The 14264-nt window shown below is 43.4% G+C and overlaps 1 protein-coding gene across 16 annotated transcripts in view; it reads right to left on the reverse strand.

Annotated features, from left to right (window-relative positions):
• Positions 1-14264, reverse strand: part of ZNF618 (zinc finger protein 618) — a 638793-nt gene that overhangs the window by 242549 nt on the left and 381980 nt on the right. The window lies entirely within an intron of this gene.

Here is a 14264-nt window from a genome sequence, read left to right on the forward strand (position 1 = left end):
GCAGAGAGATGGGAGCCTTCCAGTCTTTTGTACCAAGTGCCAAATGTATGATTATCTATCAGTTGGTGAGAGGTTGTATCTGTGTGCTTAGTACAAAGAATTCCTGACTCTCAGTGAACGAGTCCCATCTCTGTAGCCTACAGTGACAAAACTGGAGTTGCTGAAGCAGACAGACAGGTATATAGAGGAGACCTTCAGGGACACAGCAGGCAAGTCCCAACTCCAGTCTGACAGCCCCTGTGATACCTTGGAGGAGCAAGGTCAGCTGGATGGAAAACATCTACTTTGGGTAGCAGGAAATGATACTGTAGTTAAGACATGCTCTCCAGATGATGCATTATCCTCTCGTACCAAGGGCAGGTCCCCAAGGGATTGTGCCCAGGAGGGAAGGGTAAGGTCAGTTGTCACAGTTGGTGATTTAAATCATTAGGAATGTACATGGGCTGGGTAGTTGGTGAATATGGAGCTTGCTAGGTAACTTGCCTGCCTGGTATGAATGTAGCAGACCTCATGTGTCACCTAGACAGGATTTTAGACAGTGTTGGGAGAAGCCAGCTGTCGTGGTACATGTGGACACCAACAACACAGAAAGGTGTGGAAGGGAGGGTCTGGAAGCCATATTTAGGCTTTTAGATAGAAAGTTAAAATCCAGAACCTCCAGGGTAGCATTCTCTGGAATGCTTCCTGTTCCACATGAAGGACTCCCAGAGATAGGCAGAGCTCCAAAGTGTCTCAATGTAAAGATGACACAATAGTTTTTTTTAGGAGCTGGCAATATTTTGGGGAAAGTGAAGCCTATTCTGAAACGATGGGCTTCATCTTAACTAGAGTCATACAAGGCTGTGGGCACTAACCTTTAAAAAGGAGACAGAGCAGCTTTTACACTAAAACTTGGGGGAAAGCAGATAGTCGCTCAGCAGCATGTAGTTTACAGGGAAGTATCTTCAAAGAATAATAAACAGAGCATCCTGATAGTAACCCATGTACCATTAGGTTAAAGAAAAAATTTAGTTAAAAAGATTCCAAATTGGAGGCTGGTGACGTCATCGCTGAAGATGGTGGCTTAATCACAGAGGTCCAGGCCCTCAATACTGAATCCATCGATTATTGCAGCCATCCGTGCATCTTCAACACTACAAAGTGCCTTTTTTGATCCCTAAATCGCAGCAGATGGCAGCAAAATGCAAAACTGCGGATTTGAAGCAGTTTTAGTATCAAAAACACACGGGTGAGGAGGATCGTGCCGATGGTGCCCAGGCCTCTGCTAACCCCAGTACTAAGGAAATGGCTCCCGAACCGGCCCCTATGCCTGAGGGCCTCGGAGTAACAAAATTCTCCATGAGAGATGAAATACATGGTTGGTTTTTGGAACTCTTCGCAGACTTGAAACAGCATAAATCCGATCTGCTGGCATCCATTTCTGAGGTGCGGAATGACGTGATGGCTCTGAGAGGCCACGTGAATGGAGACCCACATAGATGGCCAGGACAACTCCTTACACAAAATAGTTGAACAAAAGACTATCCAAATGGAATGAGATTCTCTTTTAAAGAAGTTGGAGGACTTAGAGAACCACTCCAGGAGGTGTAACCTGCGCATCCGATGGGTCCCTGAGCTGCCGGAATTCACAAATGCAAGAGAAGTGGCCAAAAAAATCAGCAAGGCCCTTCTAGTGAACAATCAAGATAACACCTAACAACCAGATTCCCTGCAACGGAGAATTGTGATCAAGCATGCTCACTGGGCCCTAAACTTCCCAATCGGGCCCATGATATCATTTGTCTTCATAGTTACTTACTCAAGACATGCATCTACGAGGCTGCGAGGAGGAAAACAAATTGGAGGTGTGAGGGACATACTAATGCAATTTTTAATGATCTGGCTCCATTAACTCTCCATAAGCGGACCGAACTGAAAGAAGTTACAACCACGCTGAGAGGGGAGAACATCTGATATAAGTATATAAGTGGACCTTCCTCTTTGGATTGCAGTTTGGTCGAACAGCACTACCTACTGGATCAAGTCTATCGTTGAAGCAGCCGAAGCCTTCAAGAAGGCCATCTTGCCAGTGAAATTCTCCATCTCGAAATCACCTAGTGTCATGAGTCCAACACACACCTTTCCAAGATGGCGATGGGCAGGAAAGGGAGACCGGCAGCTCAGGCAGCATGCTGAGGACATACAATCTATGTCGTCAGAAGAAGGATGATGAGAAGACTTAGCTAAGACCCAGATTATGTAACTGTGTTTCCATGCCTCCAAATGTTTTTTCCATTGTGGAAGAACTCGGGGCGAATTGCATATGATGTTGTTGGTATAAGCTCTGTGGCAATATATATAGAACTGAGTAAGCCTAAACTTACTTGTGATGCATATCGATGGTAATTTTGATGTTTATATATACTCCATATGAGGGAGCGTGGTTTTGCTCTCATTCTTCCTTTGATTATCACTGCCTACCATAGTAAGAGAGATCTACATGAGGATTTTGTTAGATATTATATTTAAGGGTGGGATGGGGAGATACGGTTATGTGCACCTGGTATTCTCTAATTTTATTATAGTTATTATACATACGGAAGGTAACGTGGCTCTTACCCATATATCAAGGGTTTTTGCAATGTCTTAGGCCTTATTTGCATTGCTACTCGCATCCTGTACAACGTAAAAGACCTTAATACACAGCGTAAGTGTAGCCTGCTTTTTCAAGAGTTGGTGTCTCAGAGACACATCTGAGAAAAAGACATGAAAAGCTACTATTTAATAAGAATTTCCCTTATCAATTCCTAGTGAAAAGCACATGTTGAGAAAGGTATACAGGGGTAGGCATCTTGATTTCATGCCATGTGATTTTTGATGTTTTATTTCAACTCACTGATCCGCATGGCAGATTTTTTTCTGCCCAAATTACGGCTAGGAAATGATATTTTCATTATTGTTACCCTATACGTACCTAATCAGGAACAAATGTCTTCTTTTAGTTCTCTGGCAGATACTTTACTATCTCATGTGGAGGGCTTTTTATTAATTGGGGGAGATTTTAGCATCTCTTGCTGTCCCCAGCTTGATTCATCAGCCCCTACCATCTAAGTCTATGTGGAAGGCAAGGAAAATGCTTTCTTAAGGTTATAGCCCAATGGAGCCTGGTGGACATCTGGAGGCAAAGTCACCCGAAATCGCACATGTATACTTTTTACTCCACACCCCATAACACCTACTCCCGAATAGATTATTTTCTGGTGGATAAGCCGATACAGACTGCTTTTTGTAAATGGGAGAAATAACAGTGGCGACATATCCTGTCAGGCAGAATTACGGACCTCTCTCGCAGGCACATGCTATCACAATCCCCTACCTTATAGAATCAATTGCTAATAGTGAGATCTGAACTCCAAGCATTGGAGGATGACTTTATTACCCACCAGATGGAGATCAATAAACATGTCTACTTTGAGGGGGGCAATAAAGCTGGGAAGTACCTGGCAAGGAGAATGAAAGCTGCCAAAGGACAATGTGTTATTTCTAAAATTAAAAAACCCTGATGGGGAATTCATACGTCATCTAGAGAAATCAGGCAGTGCTTTTCCCAATTCTATGCCTCCTTATATGAAAAGGATTAGAGTATAAAAGATGATGCTATTGACAGGTACCTAGCTCCCATTACCCTGCCGTCAATCCTGGAGGAAGAAAAGCTCCTCCTAGACAGGCCAATTAGTGCCCCCGAGGTCCTTCAGGTTATAAAGTCCTTAAAATCGGGTTTTTCCAGTGCATATTACAAAACGTTCTCACATATTTTAGTAGCGCCCTTAACTGAATATTTCAACTATATCCAAGAAGGGGGCTTTATTATGGAAGCAGCCAATGTGGCCGGAATATCGGTTATCACGAAACTAGGTCGAGACTCCACATTATGTGGGTTGTACTGTCCAATTTCTTTAATCAACTTGGATCTTAAGATCCTAGCTAGGATACTAGCAGAACGATTAAATCAAATCATCCCAGAACTAGTACACTCTGATCAGGTCGGCTTTATACCCACTCATATGACAACGAACAATGTCCGTAAGATCACTGATTTCTTCTGGTGAGTTCAAAGAGAGTATGTTCCAACCTTACTGCTATTTCTCAACACCTAAAAAGTGTTCGATAGGGTACATTGGCCCTTCCTTTTCAAACTAATGGAGAAAATTGGCTTTGGTCCTTTCTTTATCCACTGGGTACGGAGTTTGTGCCGATCACCACAGGCATGCATGAAAGTTAATGTGAGGTATGGACATCGTTTCGCAATTGGCTGGGGAGTGAGGCAGGGATGCCCCGTCCCCACTTTTTGCTTTATTTCTTGAGCCTCTTGCTACCAGGATACATGCTTCCGATTAAATCACAGGGGTAAAAGTAGGGGCAGGGCACTACAAGTTATCCTTATTCACAGATGATATAATGGTTACTCTGACCAACCCCGACTTATCACTACCCAACCTGGTACATGAACTTAACCAGTTTAGTGCTGTATCTGGCTTCAAGGTGAACTACAATGAATCAGAAACTTTAAACATTAACCTACCTGCCTTGCAGTCAGACATGTTAAAAGCACATTTCCATTTAAATGGGCTGTCATCCCTCAAATATTTAGGGATACGTATTGAGCCCCGCATCCAAAATGTGCTTAATCTTAATTATATTCCACTACTGAAACAAATAGGCAAGGACTTAGATCAGTGGCATAGAGAGAGGCTCCCCTGGCTAGAGTGAATTGCAATTATGATGAACAACCTACCTCGCTTTGTATACTTTTTCTCCAAACTGCTAGTATTTATCTCGACTACAACACTGCATGCCTGGCAGAAAAGAATTCACGATTTCATATGGAATCGCAGGCCACCTAGGGTGTCAAGATGGGTACTTTTATCAGCCAAAAGCACTTGGAAAATTAGGGGTACCTAATATCCACTAGTATTTTGCAGTCTCCCAATTAAGGTCCTTATTAAATATGTAGAGGCAGAATTCCCCCAAGCAGTGGGTATTAATTGAACAATGGTTGATTGGAGCCATGCCTCTTACAGCCCTCCCATGTAAACCTAGAACTTCTTGGAGACCGTTAAAGTGTATTCCTAGCTCACTTTGTCACATTAAAGGTCTGGTCACAGTGGAAGTCCAAATTGGTGGGAGTGGGGCAATGTTTCTTTTCTTCGCACTTCTTTAAAATGTCCTATTCCCATCAGGCATCTCAAGCAGCATGTTTCAGTCTTGGAAAAGCAGGGGTATTACTCGCTTTGAGCATATGTCCCAGGGAAGTATTATGTCTCAAAGCTCCCTTACCGATCAATATAATTTAGAGGCCACAAGCTTTTTGGCTTATGCACGTGTTCATCATTTTGTGCTTTCTCAACTATTTAACTTTGCACATGGAGGGGGTAAAAGCATTCTTGAACACCACTGTGACTATACATATAAGCTGCATGGTGTGATCTCAAAGATTTACTCTTTATTAAATAAGGAATCCGAGGACCCGCATAAACATGTTTTAGCTTGGGAGTCAGACCTTGGGGGAAGTCATGAGTATAGATGACTGGGACCTAGCATTTATGTATGCTCGAAAGTGCTCTGTTTCTGCAGCTCTGCTAGAAAACTGCTATAAACTATTATATAGATGGTACCTTACCCCAGTTAAGCTGCATGCCATAGACCCCAGAGTTGTGGAAAAATGCTGGAGACAGTATAGGCAAGTTGGTTCCCTCTATCATATCTGGTGGTCATGTTTTTCTGTCACTGATTTCTGGCTCTTGCAGATTTTGGGATGGAGGATAGACCCAACTGCCCATCGTGTCTTACTCAATTTGCCTTACGAGGCTCTGGATAAGTATCAGCATAGATTCTGCTTGCAGGTATTTATAATGGCTTGTGTACATTTGCAGCCTATTGGAAGCAAGTTAAAGTCCCCGCAATCTCTGAAGTATTGACTAGGCTACACACTCACCATCATATGACCTATATCACAGCATCCCTACACTTTTTTTTAAATATGGAAACCCTACTTGGAGTGGCAGGAGACTCAGTCTTAAGGCTAAGTGATTATGGATACCCATTGCTTACCTTTCTATAATACTACACTATCGTAGAGCCGGGCTACGCTTAAATGGATTGTATACCTCATTTCTAAGTTCTGAAAGAACTAAAAAATGAAATGTGCAACCTATTATAAAAGTCTATTGTATATGAAGATTGCAGGGTGGCCAATGTGATCATGACCTTTAAAAAGGCTCCAAAGGTGATCCAGAAAACTACAGACTTGAGATCCTGACTTTATTACCAGGAAAAATTGTAACTATTCTACAGAATAAAATCACAGAACATATAGAAATGCATGGTTTAAAGGGGCACAGCCAGCAAGGATTTACACAGGGCAAGTCTTACCTCAGCAATTTGCCACATTTTTTTTGAAGAGGTTAGAGTAACATAGTAATGACTGCAGAAAAAGGCTAAATGGTCCATCAAGTCAGCCCAGCAATATGCTTTTGGCAGTAACTACCGCTCCATGCAGGTTACCCCATGCGCTGTTAAGAGTAGTAACTGCTGCTCTGTGCAAGTTACCCACAAGCAGAAACATTATACCAACACTTTCTTTAATTGTTTAAGGATCCACAGTGTTTGACCCATGCTCTTTTGAATTAACTGTTCTCATCTTCACCATCTCTTCTGGGAGGACACTGCAGGTATCCACCACCCTTCTCTGTGAAGAAATATTTCTGATATTGGTTCTTAGTTGTTACCCCTGAAGTTTCAAATCATTAACTTTAGTTCTACTCTTTCATTTCCGGCAGTAAAGGTTTGATGTTTGCACATCGTTCATACTTGTCAGGTATCTGAAGGTCTGTATCAAATCTCCCCTGCACCTTCTCTCCTCCAGGGTGTATATATTTAGATCCTTCAGTTTTTCCTCATAGGTCTTCTGAAACAAATCCCACACCATTTTTGGTCACCTTCCTCTGCACAGTTTCTATTCTATTCATGTTCTTTTTAAGATACTGAACAGAACTGCACACAGTACTCCAGTTAAGGCCTCACCATGACCATACAAGAGCATTATTACTTCCCTTTTCCTGCTTGTTATACCTTTCTGTATGCAGCCCAGCATCCTTCTGGCTTTAGCTATCGCCTTGTCACATTGCTTCACCGTCTTCAGATTACCAGACAATCACCACAAGGTCTCTCTCCTGGTCCGTACATGATAGTCTTTCACCCCTCATCACATACGGCTCTTTTGAATTTTTGAACCCAAGGGGCACATTTCTGCACTTTTTGGCATTCAGTCCCAGTTGCCAAATCTTTGAACACTCTTCAATTTTTCTTAAATCACTATTTATTTTCTGTACTCTTTCAGGCTGGTCCACTCTGTAAAAAGGAAAATTTTCCCTTCTAACCCCTCTACAATGTTGCTCATGAGGATATTGAACAGAATCCGATCCTTGAGGCATTCTACTTAATACCATTCTCTCAAAGTGGATTCCATTTACCATTACACATTGTTTCCTGTCAGTCAACCAGTTAAGTAATCCACTCCATCTTCACACCTACACCCAAGGTTCTCATTTTATTCATGAGCTACCTATGCAGTACTGTATCAAAAGCTTTGCTGAAATCCAAGTAAATCACATTGTGTGCTCTTTTTTTCATCTAATTCTCTAGTCACTCAATCAAAAAAGAATCAGATTTGTCTGTCAGGACTTTCCCCTGGGGAATCCTTGCTGCCTGGGATCCATTAAACCTATCAGACTGTAAACAGTTCACTATCCTTTCTTTCAGCAGAGTCTTCATCAATTTTCCTACCACCAAAGTGAGGCTTAACTGACCTGCAGATTCCGGCCTCCTCTCTGCTACCACTCGTGAAGCGGGACAACTGCTGTTCTCCAATCACGTGGCACCACTCCCATTTCCAGGCATCAACTGAACAGGTCTTTCAGTGGACCAGCCAGCACATCTCTGATTTCCTTAAATATCCTGGGATATACTTCATCTGCTCCCATAGTCTTGTTCACTTTCAGGTTTCCTAGCTGTTTCCATACATTCTCTCCCGTAAACAGGATTGTATTACTCCACTCACATCCATGGTCTTATCAAGCAGCAATCGTCCTTCTCCAGGGACTTCTTCAGGAGCACCAACTAAAATATTTGTTTAATATTTCTGCCATTTTTTCATCGTTCTCCACATATTGCTCTTAATCATCTTTCAATTTCACTATACCACTATGGGCCTCCCTTCTTTCGCTGGTAAATCTGAAAATGTTTTGTCACCCTGCTTTACCTCTTTGGCAATCCTTTCTTCAGCTTGTCCTTTTGCTTTCCTGATTTCTATCTCCCTCAGTTTCACCAAATATGCTTCCCTGTGTTCCTCTTTTTCAGATCTTTTATACTTTCTAAACATTTGACTGATTTATTTATTTGCAGTTTTTATATACCGACATTTGTTTAGTAACCTCACATCGGTTCACAATTAACAGAAACATTGCAGCTGTGCCAAATAGAACGAATATGTGCAACAGTGCTTTACAATAAACAATAACATTTACAATAAACAATAAACTTTACAATAAACTTGTTAACGAACATATGCAATAGTGCTTTACAATAAACTTGTTAACTGGGGGGGAGGGGAGAGAACAGTGGAACAATGAAAGGGAAAAATAATATAGTGGTACAAAGCAAATTGTTATCTCACTGAATTTATAAGTCTATAAATAAATAGAATGAATTTATGAGTCTATAAATAAATAGAATGAATTTTATAAAACACAATTGGAAAAGAGAAAAGCTGGGTATGAGAAAAGAAATGGGATAGAAGTCTTATATACAATTGATATACGATCGATATACAATCGATATGAATAATTGCCAACAAAAAGTTAGGTGTGGTGAGAAAGAAAAAGGGGATGTACATTTAAGTACATTAGTGGGCAAGGCTGTAGGAGTAAGGGAGAGAGGAGAGCATAAGGGTTAAGTATAAACCTGTAGGAAAAGCCATGTTTTCAGTTTTTGATTTGATAGTTTTTGATTTGATAGAGAAATCCTTTTATCTGATAAAGAATTAGTAAATTATCTTACCAATTACTGCAATTATCTTTCTCAGAAAAAAATATATTAGAAGAGCAAACTCTGGAATGGGTGGGTAGAGAGCTAGGGAGGGCTTCTAACAGTTGAGATTATCAGTAATCAAATCAGTGAACAAAACAGATAAAAAGCAATACATATTGGGAAAATACAGAATAAAGTTCTATTAATTTATACTTTTTAAACCTAGACAAAGCAAGACAGGTAAGCTGCTCAGCCCCGCAAACAGGTCACCATAAGCATATGGATAATGGTGATCCAGCTGATATAGTGTATTTGGTATTCAAAAGGCATTTGACAAATTCCACCATGAGAAACTCTTGAGGAAGATAAAAAGTCATGGAATAGGGAGCAATGTTCAATTGTGAATTGCAAAATGGTTAAAAACATAGGAAACAGAGTAGGAATAAATGGTCAGTTTTCTCAGAGGAGAAAGGAAAACAGTGGAGTAGTTCAGGGATATGCATTGGGACTGGTGCAGAGGTACGAAGCTGCAGTTGGGCCTCTGCCTCGTCTGACTCCGCCTGCTGTCAGTGGGGACGAGCAGTCTCCTCCCTGCAGATTGCACCAACTCCACCTCAGTCCAAGGGTCCAGGAATGCAACAGATTGCAGAGGCCTTGTACCCAGTGGACAGGACATCCTTGCAGGCCATCCTGGATTTTGCCCATAAAATACAATACCAGCAGAAAAAACCAAAAATCCTGGCTACCACTAAGAACCAGGTATCCACTTGACTGCACACACTCTCCATTCCAGCAGCCCCACTACCTCCAGTGGCATCTAACCATCTCTTGCCTTAGCTACTGGCTCCACCAAAGACCCCAAGAAATGCAGGGGGATCCTGAATCAGTGCTGCATGCTCTTTGCTCTCCAAGCATCCTTATTTCCAGATGACTTGACCAAGATGGCTTACATTCTCTTGTTAAATGGAGCAGCTTTTGCGTGGGGGCACCCCCCCCCCCCCTTTCTGGGAGCATGTGGATCCCTTGCTGCATAATCTGCAGCAATTCACAGACCAGTTCAAAACAATCTTTGAAGAAACTGGCCGTATAGCCACCATGGCCTCAGACTTACTCCACTTTCACCAGGGCTCCAGGCCCCTGACCAAGTATGCCATTGAATTTAGAACCCTGACAATGGAGCTCAACTGGCAGGAAGACTGCCTCATCCTTCCTTGAGGTGTCTCCCCCTAAGATCAAGGATGACCTCCCGCTTGGGACCTCCCAGCTTCCTTACAGGGAATTATAGTATTCACTGGGAAGATTGACCGCAAAAGGCACAATAGGTTTGACACCCTGATTCCAATGGCCATTTTCACCTCCAACTCCTGCTCCCCCGACCTCTGTCTCTTCTGAAGAACCGATGCAAATAAGCCACAGCAGTCTGACCCCTGAGGAGAGGCTCTGCCAAAGTCAGCAGGGCCTGTGTTTATATTGCGCTGACCAGGGAAATCTAGTAGCTCAATGCCCACTGAAACTGGGAAACTCCAATGCCTAGGGTCCAGTGGAGAGATGACCCCAAGCCTTATTGTTCCAACTCCAACTATTACTCCCCATGACCACAGAGTGGGATTTTATCAGATTCTCCACACAGGCATTTTTGGATTCAAGTTCTGATGGGAACTTCATTATGAAGAAACTCATGGATCAGTTCCTCATTCCAACAGTCCAAAGGGATTCTCCTCTGATAATCTCTTCCATCCACAGAGACCTTTTTCCTGGCTAGATCACCTTGAGTACAACCCCAATGATATTACACATGGGTCCACTCCACCACGAAAGAATCAGTTTCCATGTGATCACAAAGGCCATACATTCTATTGTCCTGGGATTACCCTAGTTTCAAAAGCATGGGCCCAATTTGACTAGGCTACTCTACAGCTTACCAGATGGGGCCAAATATATGGATTCCAGTCTGGAGCACGTGGAAGCTCTTTGCCACCTGATCATAGCAACAGCACTTCCAGAGCTTCCCCGCATTATGAGGACTTCAAAGACGTCTTTTCTAAGCAAAAGGCCGAGACTCTGTCCCCTCACCATTCATACAGTTGCGGGATCGAGCTTCCCCAGATAGACCCTCCCCGTGGAGACATGGTATCACTTGTCGCTTTCCGAGACTCGAGCCATGATCGAACATATCTGGGAAAACTTTGAGCATGGCTTCATCTGCCCTTTCTCCTCCCCAGCAGAAGCCAGGTTTTTATTTGTGGTGAAGGACGCCCTCAGGCCAAGTACTGATTATTGGGGCCTAAATGCAACCACAAAAAAGAACAGTTACCCCTTACCATTGACATTACTCTCTTTGACCACCTTCAAGGCATGAAGAATTTCACCAAACTAGACCTTGGGGGGTGGGGGGGCACATATAACCTCATGCGAATTAGGCGGGCGACGAGTAGAAAACTGCTTTTAACACTTGTGATGGACTCTTGAGTATCTAGTTATTCCTTTTTGGCTGTGCAACGCACCAGCAGTTTTTCAAAAGATGGTCAATGAAATTTTTCATGACCTATTTTATAGTTGTGAAGTCGAGTGTATCTAGACAACATATTGATCTGCTCTCAAGACTTCTGCACCCATCACAGGGACACGTGCACAGTCTTGCAACACTTGCAAGAGAACAATTTGTCAACATAGAAAAATGATTTTTCGAGCGTGAAGAACATCTCCCCTGAGATACATCATCTCACTTAACGGATTCCACATGGATTCCGATAAAGTAAAAGCTATTAGGGATTGGCTTTGTCCTATAGGGCTCCGAACGCAGCAGAGATTCTTGGGATTTGCTAACTACTATCGTCAGTTTATCCCAAACTGTTCCTCCGTGGTAGCCCCTCTCACTGTTCTTACCCGTAAAGGTGCCAGCACCAAAGACTGGTCCCCCAAAGTCGTAGAGGCATTCCAGAAACTGAAGAACACCTTTTTGAATGGGCCCTGCTTATGTCATCCAGACCTCAAGCAGCCCTTTATCCTGTAAGTTAATATCTCAGCGCTTTGTAGGGGCAGTTTTAAGTCAACATTCGGCAGAAGTAGTACTTCATCCTGTTCCTTCTTTTCAAAGAAGTTCTCGCCTGCAGAGAGCAACTATGGCATAGGTCATCTCTGGCTCGTCTACTCAAAGGAGCTCAACACCGTATCACAATATATACACATCACACAAACCTCAAGCATTTTCACCAAGATCAGCAACTAAATGCAAGGCAGGCTCGTTGCTTCTTGTTCTTCGCCCGCTTCAACTTCGAACTGTGGTACCGCCACGTGCTCAAGAACCAATGGGCAGATGCTCTCTCACGTTCCTTCCAGACTGAGGATACTCCAGAGTCCCCCAGGCATATCATTGACACTGCTAAAATACTTCTGACCTCCTCCATGACCATCCCTCAAGAGAAGACGATTGTACCCTCTTGATTGCATGAAAGGGTGTTGAAATGGGCCTATGACTCATGTCTCAGGTCACCCTGGATGGGTTTGAACATTGGAATTGCTTCAGCGCTATTACTGGTGGCCCCAAATGAATTAAGATGTCAGAACGTATGGTGATTCATGCCCAACCTGTGCCCAGCAAAAAAGCGCTACATGGCTGACCCTGGGGGCTGTTAAAGCCATTACCAACCCCCAGAGAACCCTGGACCCACCTGTCAATGGACTTCATCGTGGACTTTCCCCTCTCAGTCGGCGCCACAGTGATCTGGGTGATCATTGATCATTTCTCTAAGATAGCACACTTTATTCCACTACCGGGCCTTCTGTCCGCACCAGAATTGGTATGCCTGTTTACTCATGTCGTTCATCTACATAGCCTTCCAAAGCACATATTGCCACACCAAGAAGTATAAAATTACTGCAAAATACTGGCACTCTCTTTGTAAGAAATTTATCATGCTGGGCTTCACTACTACCTATCATCCCCAAGGAAACTGACAAGCAGAGTGGATCAAAAGGACTCTCAAGACCTTCCCCCACTCATACGTCAATGAGAGTCAGGACAATTGGGCTACTCTCTTACCCTGGACTGAATTTCCTCACAATACCCATGTTAACAGCCACAGGGTACTCTTCTTTTAAGAATGGAGAGAAAGTGTGGCCAAGAACAAAGGCATCTACACCTGTGGGTTCCTTCTATGCACCTGGCTCTGCACTACATTAGACCATTCTCTGTATTCAGAAGTATGGGACCCGACACATATCAATTAAAGCTGCTAGCTATGCTAAGAATACATATCTTTCATGTATCACTACTCAAACCACTAGTGCTCTCATTACCCTCTAGGGCACCACTCAAACCAATGGAAGTAACTACCGATGGAGATGCAATATATACAAGGTTGAAGTAGTCTTGGACTCTTGCCTTAGGAGCAAAAAGATTGAGTACCTTCTATCATGGAAGAATTATGGTCTGGAGGACAACTCCTGGGAGATAGCTTCCAATATATTGGACCATAACTTACTAAAGGAGTTTTATCTTAGGATACCCTGAGCCTCAGGGAGGGGATTTAAGGGGAAGGTACTATTGCATTTGGCGGTCCAAGGGTTCCTCCCACAAGCTGCCACACTTACCACCATGGGCCGGGCCTCACCAGTCACGTCCCAATGCCGTCAGATTCCTCGGCTCCCTACCTTCTTCAATGCAGCAGGATGCCACTGAGGTTCTTCACAGCAGGATGCCAACGCTCATCCCAGCTCCCCCTAGGGCGTGCACGCACCTGACAGTTGTCTTTTAAAGGGACCGTGACTGGAAAGGGCCAGTGACACCCCTTGATGACATCATGCTACTAGCCTATAAAAGGCCTTCCTGTGCACCTCTTCTTTGCCTCAGCAATAGATCTCCCTACTGCTGATTCAGTGTTCTTAGTCTTCCGTTCCAGTTCCTTGTCTTTATCTTCAGTTCCAGTAGTCCTTGCCTTCATCTTCAGTGGTCCTCGTCTTCATTTCCAGCTCCTGTGGTCAATTCTTCAGTTCTCTACATCATCTCATATTCTCATCTGTTTTTGCTCCTTGCCTTCCTGCTCTGCCTATCCGTCCTGCTTTTCCCTTCAGTCATATACCAGGTATTGACCTCAGCCTGCCTCCTGGATATTCCTGAACACTGCCTGCCACTGGCTACTGCCTGCCTCCTGGATATTCCTGAATGCCGCCTGCCACTGACCCCCAACCTGAAGAGG

This window comes from Rhinatrema bivittatum, chromosome 8 (genome assembly GCF_901001135.1).
Source record: "Rhinatrema bivittatum chromosome 8, aRhiBiv1.1, whole genome shotgun sequence".
Taxonomy (NCBI): Eukaryota; Metazoa; Chordata; class Amphibia; order Gymnophiona; family Rhinatrematidae; genus Rhinatrema; species Rhinatrema bivittatum.